The 9,310-nt window shown below is 42.0% G+C and overlaps 4 non-coding genes across 4 annotated transcripts; all 4 read left to right on the top strand.

Moving 5' to 3' along the window:
* Positions 1–861: 861 nt before the first annotated feature.
* Positions 862–934, top strand: TRNAK-CUU (transfer RNA lysine (anticodon CUU)). The gene has a single exon. It is a non-coding gene; the product is annotated as a tRNA-Lys (tRNA).
* Positions 935–2,713: 1,779 nt separating this feature from the next.
* Positions 2,714–2,786, top strand: TRNAK-CUU (transfer RNA lysine (anticodon CUU)). Its single transcript has one exon. It is a non-coding gene; the product is annotated as a tRNA-Lys (tRNA).
* Positions 2,787–7,385: 4,599 nt separating this feature from the next.
* TRNAK-CUU (transfer RNA lysine (anticodon CUU)) lies at positions 7,386–7,458 on the top strand. Its single transcript has one exon. It is a non-coding gene; the product is annotated as a tRNA-Lys (tRNA).
* Positions 7,459–9,237: 1,779 nt separating this feature from the next.
* TRNAK-CUU (transfer RNA lysine (anticodon CUU)) lies at positions 9,238–9,310 on the top strand. The gene has a single exon. It is a non-coding gene; the product is annotated as a tRNA-Lys (tRNA).

Raw genomic sequence — 9,310 nt, 5'->3', positions numbered from 1 at the left:
ACATTTTCATCAATGTGTGAAACCAAGCATGCATCTCAGTGTACTGAATGTGGTAGCCTAGATCTACATTGACACACAACATTGGGTGGTGTTTATTCCCTTTTCAGATCCATGCCTCCCTCATGGCAGGCGAGAATTCTACCACAAAACCACAAGATTCTACCACTAAATCATTGTATGTTGAATTCTATACCTGCACCACCAAAATGCAAAGAGCCAGGCACTCTTTAACAAAATATATCGCTGTTTCAGGTGTACATCAGTGGGTGAAACCATGCAGGAATATCAGGATCTACTGAATGTGGAAACTTTGCTTTGGTTTAATAGTGTAGATTGAAGAGCAAGCGTTGCCTTGCCTTGATGCTACAACACTGTACCAAAGCCTGGCCAGCTTAGTCAATACAAATAAAACTCCCAAGCTAAGAGTCATATGCTTTTAGTACAACATTTGTTTGGTGTTTAATCTTTTTTCAGATCCAGACCTCTCTCTTGGCAGGTGGGAATTCTACCACTAAACCACAAGATTCTACCATTAATTTATTGTATGTGGAATTCTATACCTGCACCACCAAAATGCAAAGAGCCAGCCACTCTTTAACAAAATATACCATAATTTCAGTAAAACTTGAGTACTGCATTGGCCGGGAATCGAACCCCGGGCCTCCCGCATGGCAGGCGAGAATTCTACCACTGAACAACCAATGCTTCACATTTTACTCCATGGTTACTTACACATCTTTATCAATGTGTGAAACCAAGCATGAATCTCAGTGTACTCAATGTGGTAGCCTAGATCTACTTTAATAGCTTGTAGGGCACTCCTTGGCTTGAGTGGCCTTTTTGTCACACCACAGTAACCAAGCCTGGCTAGCTCAGTCGGTAGAGCATGAGACTCTTAATCTCAGGGTCGTGGGTTCGAGCCCCACGTTGGGCGGTGTTTTTTCCCAGAATTCTAGAGGTGAGGTCTCTGTCACTACACAACCAAACGTGTTTTATTTGAAACTTAAAAGAGGTGTACATCAGTGTGTGAAACCAAGCAGGAATCTCAGGATCTACTAAATGTGGAAACCTTGCTTTGGTTTTATAGATTCAAGGGCAATCCTTGCCTTGCCATGATGCCATAACACTGTAAAAAAGCCTAGCTATCTGAGTCAATAGCGAATAAGACTCCAAATCTAAGAGTCATTTGCTTTGAGCACAACATTGGGTGGTGTTTATTCCCTTTTCAGATCCATGCCTCCCTCATGGCAGGTGAGAATTCTACCACTAAACCACAAGATTTTACCACTAAATCATTGTATGTTGAATTCTATACCTGCACCACCAAAATGCAAAGAGCCAGGCACTCTTTAACTTAATATATCGCTGTTTCAGGTGTACATCAGTGGGTGAAACCATGCAGGAATATCAGGATCTACTGAATGTGGAAACTTTGCTTTGGTTTAATAGTGTAGATTGAAGAGCAAGCGTTGCCTTGCCTTGAAGCTACAACACTGTAACAAAGCCTGGCCAGCTTAGTCAATAGAAATCAAACTCCCAAGCTAAGAGTCATATGCTTTTAGTACAACATTTGTTTGGTGTTTATTCTCTTTTCAGATCCAGACCTCTCTCTTGGCAGGTGGGAATTCTACCACTAAACCACAAGATTCTACCATTTATTTATTGTATGTGGAATTCTATACCTGCACCACCAAAATGCAAAGAGCCAGCCACTCTTTAACAAAATATACCATAATTTCAGTAAAACTTGAGTACTGCATTGGCTGGGAATCGAACCCGGAACTCCCACGTGGCAGGCGAGAATTCTACCACTGAACAACCAATGCTTCACTTTTACTTCATGGTTACTTACACATTTTCCTCAATGTGTGAAACCAAGCATGCATCTCAGTGTACTGAATGTGGTAGCCTAGATCTACATTGACACACAACATTGGGTGGTGTTTATTCACTTTTCAGATCCATGCCTCCCTCATGGCAGGCGAGAATTCTACCACAAAACCACAAGATTCTACCACTAAATCATTGTATGTTGAATTCTATACCTGCACCACCAAAATGCAAAGAGCCAGGCACTCTTTAACAAAATATATCGCTGTTTCAGGTGTACATCAGTGGGTGAAACCATGCAGGAATATCAGGATCTACTGAATGTGGAAACTTTGCTTTGGTTTAATAGTGTAGATTGAAGAGCAAGCGTTGCCTTGCCTTGATGCTACAACACTGTAACAAAGCCTGGCCAGCTTAGTCAATAGACATAAAACTCCCAAGCTAAGAGTCATATGCTTTTAGTACAACATTTGTTTGGTGTTTATTCCCTTTTCAGATCCAGACCTCTCTCTTGGCAGGTGGGAATTCTACCACTAAACCACAAGATTCTACCATTAATTTATTGTATGTGGAATTCTATACCTGCACCACCAAAATGCAAAGAGCCAGCCACTCTTTAACAAAATATACCATAATTTCAGTAAAACTTGAGTACTGCATTGGCCGGGAATCGAACCCCGGGCCTCCCGCGTGGCAGGCGAGAATTCTACCACTGAACAACCAATGCTTCACATTTTACACCATGGTTACTTACACATCTTTATCAATGTGTGAAACCAAGCATGAATCTTAGTGTACTGAATGTGGTAGCCTAGATCTACTTTAATTGCTTGTAGGGCACTCCTTGGCTTGAGTGGCCTTTTTGTCACACCACAGTAACCAAGCCTGGCTAGCTCAGTCGGTAGAGCATGAGACTCTTAATCTCAGGGTCGTGGGTTCGAGCCCCACGTTGGGCGGTGTTTTTTCCCAGAATTCTAGAGGTGAGGTCTCTGTCACTACACAACCAAACGTGTTTTATTTGAAACTTAAAAGAGGTGTACATCAGTGTGTGAAACCAAGCAGGAATCTCAGGATCTACTAAATGTCGAAACCTTGCTTTGGTTTTATAGATTCAAGGGCAATCCTTGCCTTGCCATGATGCCATAACACTGTAAAAAAGCCTAGCTATCTGAGTCAATAGCGAATAAGACTCCAAATCTAAGAGTCATTTGCTTTGAGCACAACATTGGGTGGTGTTTATTCCCTTTTCAGATCCATGCCTCCCTCATGGCAGGTGAGAATTCTACCACTAAACCACAAGATTTTACCACTAAATCATTGTATGTTGAATTCTATACCTGCACCACCAAAATGCAAAGAGCCAGGCACTCTTTAACTTAATATATCGCTGTTTCAGGTGTACATCAGTGGGTGAAACCATGCAGGAATATCAGGATCTACTGAATGTGGAAACTTTGCTTTGGTTTAATAGTGTAGATTGAAGAGCAAGCGTTGCCTTGCCTTGAAGCTACAACACTGTAACAAAGCCTGGCCAGCTTAGTCAATAGAAATCAAACTCCCAAGCTAAGAGTCATATGCTTTTAGTACAACATTTGTTTGGTGTTTATTCTCTTTTCAGATCCAGACCTCTCTCTTGGCAGGTGGGAATTCTACCACTAAACCACAAGATTCTACCATTAATTTATTGTATGTGGAATTCTATACCTGCACCACCAAAATGCAAAGAGCCAGCCACTCTTTAACAAAATATACCATAATTTCAGTAAAACTTGAGTACTGCATTGGCTGGGAATCGAACCCGGGACTCCCACGTGGCAGGCGAGAATTCTACCACTGAACAACCAATGCTTCACTTTTACTTCATGGTTACTTACACATTTTCCTCAATGTGTGAAACCAAGCATGCATCTCAGTGTACTGAATGTGGTAGCCTAGATCTACATTGACACACAACATTGGGTGGTGTTTATTCACTTTTCAGATCCATGCCTCCCTCATGGCAGGCGAGAATTCTACCACAAAACCACAAGATTCTACCACTAAATCATTGTATGTTGAATTCTATACCTGCACCACCAAAATGCAAAGAGCCAGGCACTCTTTAACAAAATATATCGCTGTTTCAGGTGTACATTAGTGGGTGAAACCATGCAGGAATATCAGGATCTACTGAATGTGGAAACTTTGCTTTGGTTTAATAGTGTAGATTGAAGAGCAAGCGTTGCCTTGCCTTGATGCTACAACACTGTAACAAAGCCTGGCCAGCTTAGTCAATAGACATAAAACTCCCAAGCTAAGAGTCATATGCTTTTAGTACAACATTTGTTTGGTGTTTATTCCCTTTTCAGATCCAGACCTCTCTCTTGGCAGGTGGGAATTCTACCACTAAACCACAAGATTCTACCATTAATTTATTGTATGTGGAATTCTATACCTGCACCACCAAAATGCAAAGAGCCAGCCACTCTTTAACAAAATATACCATAATTTCAGTAAAACTTGAGTACTGAATTGGCCGGGAATCGAACCCCGGGCCTCCCGCGTGGCAGGCGAGAATTCTACCACTGAACAACCAATGCTTCACATTTTACACCATGGTTACTTACACATCTTTATCAATGTGTGAAACCAAGCATGAATCTCAGTGTACTCAATGTGGTAGCCTAGATCTACTTTAATAGCTTGTAGGGCACTCCTTGGCTTGAGTGGCCTTTTTGTCACACCACAGTAACCAAGCCTGGCTAGCTCAGTCGGCGAGAATTCTACCACTGAACAACCAATGCTTCACATTTTACATCATGGTTACTTACACATCTTTATCAATGTGTGAAACCAAGCATGAATCTCAGTGTACTCAATGTGGTAGCCTAGATCTACTTTAATAGCTTGTAGGGCACTCCTTGGCTTGAGTGGCCTTTTTGTCACACCACAGTAACCAAGCCTGGCTAGCTCAGTCGGTAGAGCATGAGACTCTTAATCTCACGGTCGTGGGTTCGAGCCCCACGTTGGGCGGTGTTTTTTCCCAGAATTCTAGACGTGAGGTCTCTGTCACTACACAACCAAAAGTGTTTTATTTGAAACTTAAAAGAGGTGTACATCAGTGTGTGAAACCAAGCAGGAATCTCAGGATCTACCAAATGTGGAAACCTTGCTTTGGTTTTATAGATTCAAGGGCAATCCTTGCCTTGCCATGATGCCATAACACTGTAAAAAAGCCTAGCTGAGTCAATAGCGAATAAGACTCCAAATCTAAGAGTCATTTGCTTTGAGCACAACATTGGGTGGTGTTTATTCCCTTTTCAGATCCATGCCTCCCTCATGGCAGGCGAGAATTCTACCACTAAACCACAAGATTCTACCACTAAATCATTGTATGTTGAATTCTATACCTGCACCACCAAAAACAAAGAGTGCCTGCAAAGAGCCAGGCACTCTTTAACAAAATATATCGCTGTTTCAGGTGTACATCAGTGGGTGAAACCATGCAGGAATTTCAGGATCTACTGAATGTGGAAACTTTGCTTTGGTTTAATAGTGTAGATTGAAGAGCAAGCGTTGCCTTGCCTTGAAGCTACAACACTGTAACAAAGCCTGGCCAGCTTAGTCAATAGAAATAAAACTCCCAAGCTAAGAGTCATATGCTTTTAGTACAACATTTGTTTGGTGTTTATTCTCTTTTCAGATCCAGACCTCTCTCTTGGCAGGTGGGAATTCTGCCACTAAACCACAAGATTCTACCATTAATTTATTGTATGTGGAATTCTATACCTGCACCACCAAAATGCAAAGAGCCAGCCACTCTTTAACAAAATATACCATAATTTCAGTAAAACTTGAGTACTGCATTGGCCGAGAATCGAACCCCGGGCCTCCCGCGTGGCAGGCGAGAATTCTACCACTAAACAACCAATGCTTTACATTTTACACCATGGTTACTTACACATCTTTATCAATGTGTGAAACCAAGCATGAATCTCAGTGTACTCAATGTGGTAGCCTAGATCTACTTTAAAAGCTTGTAGGGCACTCCTTGGCTTGAGTGGCCTTTTTGTCACACCACAGTAACCAAGCCTGGCTAGCTCAGTCGGTAGAGCATGAGACTCTTAATCTCAGGGTCGTGGGTTCGAGCCCCAAGTTGGGCGGTGTTTTTTCCCAGAATTCTACAGGCGAGATCTCTGTCACTACACAACCAAACGTGTTTTATTTGAAACTTAAAAGAGGTGTACATCAGTGTGTGAAACCAAGCAGGAATCTCAGGATCTACTAAATGTGGAAACCTTGCTTTGGTTTTATAGATTGAAGGGCAATCCTTGCCTTGCCATGGTGCCATAACACTGTAAAAAAGCCTAGCTATCTGAGTCAATAGCGAATAAGACTCCAAATTTAAGAGTCATTTGCTTTGAGCACAACATTGGGTGGTGTTTATTCCCTTTTCAGATCCAGACCTCTCTCTTGGCAGGTGGGAATTCTACCACTAAACCACAAGATTCTACCATTAATTTATTGTATGTGGAATTCTATACCTGCACCACCAAAATGCAAAGAGCCAGCCACTCTTTAACAAAATATACCATGATTTCAGTAAAACTTGAGTAGTGCATTGGACGGAAATCGAACCCGGGCCTCCCGCGTGGCAGACGAGAATTCTACCACTGAACAACCAATGCTTCACATTTTACTTCACGGTTACTTACACATTTTCCTCAATGTGTGAAACCAAGCATGCATCTCAGTGTACTGAATGTGGTAGCCTAGATCTACATTGACACACAACATTGGGTGGTGTTTATTCCCTTTTCAGATCCATGCCTCCCTCATGGCAGGCGAGAATTCTACCACAAAACCACAAGATTCTACCACTAAATCATTGTATGTTGAATTCTATACCTGCACCACCAAAATGCAAAGAGCCAGGCACTCTTTAACAAAATATATCGCTGTTTCAGGTGTACATCAGTGGGTGAAACCATGCAGGAATATCAGGATCTACTGAATGTGGAAACTTTGCTTTGGTTTAATAGTGTAGATTGAAGAGCAAGCGTTGCCTTGCCTTGATGCTACAACACTGTACCAAAGCCTGGCCAGCTTAGTCAATACAAATAAAACTCCCAAGCTAAGAGTCATATGCTTTTAGTACAACATTTGTTTGGTGTTTAATCTTTTTTCAGATCCAGACCTCTCTCTTGGCAGGTGGGAATTCTACCACTAAACCACAAGATTCTACCATTAATTTATTGTATGTGGAATTCTATACCTGCACCACCAAAATGCAAAGAGCCAGCCACTCTTTAACAAAATATACCATAATTTCAGTAAAACTTGAGTACTGCATTGGCCGGGAATCGAACCCCGGGCCTCCCGCATGGCAGGCGAGAATTCTACCACTGAACAACCAATGCTTCACATTTTACTCCATGGTTACTTACACATCTTTATCAATGTGTGAAACCAAGCATGAATCTCAGTGTACTCAATGTGGTAGCCTAGATCTACTTTAATAGCTTGTAGGGCACTCCTTGGCTTGAGTGGCCTTTTTGTCACACCACAGTAACCAAGCCTGGCTAGCTCAGTCGGTAGAGCATGAGACTCTTAATCTCAGGGTCGTGGGTTCGAGCCCCACGTTGGGCGGTGTTTTTTCCCAGAATTCTAGAGTTGAGGTCTCTGTCACTACACAACCAAACGTGTTTTATTTGAAACTTAAAAGAGGTGTACATCAGTGTGTGAAACCAAGCAGGAATCTCAGGATCTACTAAATGTGGAAACCTTGCTTTGGTTTTATAGATTCAAGGGCAATCCTTGCCTTGCCATGATGCCATAACACTGTAAAAAAGCCTAGCTATCTGAGTCAATAGCGAATAAGACTCCAAATCTAAGAGTCATTTGCTTTGAGCACAACATTGGGTGGTGTTTATTCCCTTTTCAGATCCATGCCTCCCTCATGGCAGGTGAGAATTCTACCACTAAACCACAAGATTTTACCACTAAATCATTGTATGTTGAATTCTATACCTGCACCACCAAAATGCAAAGAGCCAGGCACTCTTTAACTTAATATATCGCTGTTTCAGGTGTACATCAGTGGGTGAAACCATGCAGGAATATCAGGATCTACTGAATGTGGAAACTTTGCTTTGGTTTAATAGTGTAGATTGAAGAGCAAGCGTTGCCTTGCCTTGAAGCTACAACACTGTAACAAAGCCTGGCCAGCTTAGTCAATAGAAATCAAACTCCCAAGCTAAGAGTCATATGCTTTTAGTACAACATTTGTTTGGTGTTTATTCTCTTTTCAGATCCAGACCTCTCTCTTGGCAGGTGGGAATTCTACCACTAAACCACAAGATTCTACCATTTATTTATTGTATGTGGAATTCTATACCTGCACCACCAAAATGCAAAGAGCCAGCCACTCTTTAACAAAATATACCATAATTTCAGTAAAACTTGAGTACTGCATTGGCTGGGAATCGAACCCGGAACTCCCACGTGGCAGGCGAGAATTCTACCACTGAACAACCAATGCTTCACTTTTACTTCATGGTTACTTACACATTTTCCTCAATGTGTGAAACCAAGCATGCATCTCAGTGTACTGAATGTGGTAGCCTAGATCTACATTGACACACAACATTGGGTGGTGTTTATTCACTTTTCAGATCCATGCCTCCCTCATGGCAGGCGAGAATTCTACCACAAAACCACAAGATTCTACCACTAAATCATTGTATGTTGAATTCTATACCTGCACCACCAAAATGCAAAGAGCCAGGCACTCTTTAACAAAATATATCGCTGTTTCAGGTGTACATCAGTGGGTGAAACCATGCAGGAATATCAGGATCTACTGAATGTGGAAACTTTGCTTTGGTTTAATAGTGTAGATTGAAGAGCAAGCGTTGCCTTGCCTTGATGCTACAACACTGTAACAAAGCCTGGCCAGCTTAGTCAATAGACATAAAACTCCCAAGCTAAGAGTCATATGCTTTTAGTACAACATTTGTTTGGTGTTTATTCCCTTTTCAGATCCAGACCTCTCTCTTGGCAGGTGGGAATTCTACCACTAAACCACAAGATTCTACCATTAATTTATTGTATGTGGAATTCTATACCTGCACCACCAAAATGCAAAGAGCCAGCCACTCTTTAACAAAATATACCATAATTTCAGTAAAACTTGAGCACTGCATTGGCCGGGAATCGAACCCCGGGCCTCCCGCGTGGCAGGCGAGAATTCTACCACTGAACAACCAATGCTTCACATTTTACACCATGGTTACTTACACATCTTTATCAATGTGTGAAACCAAGCATGAATCTTAGTGTACTGAATGTGGTAGCCTAGATCTACTTTAATTGCTTGTAGGGCACTCCTTGGCTTGAGTGGCCTTTTTGTCACACCACAGTAACCAAGCCTGGCTAGCTCAGTCGGTAGAGCATGAGACTCTTAATCTCAGGGTCGTGGGTTCGAGCCCCACGTTGGGCG

Source organism: Crinia signifera, chromosome 3 (genome assembly GCF_055691185.1).
Source record: "Crinia signifera chromosome 3, ASM5569118v1, whole genome shotgun sequence".
Lineage (NCBI taxonomy): Eukaryota > Metazoa > Chordata > Amphibia > Anura > Myobatrachidae > Crinia > Crinia signifera.
Note: the sequence above shows the minus strand (reverse complement) of the source record. Positions and strands in the feature narration are given on the sequence as shown.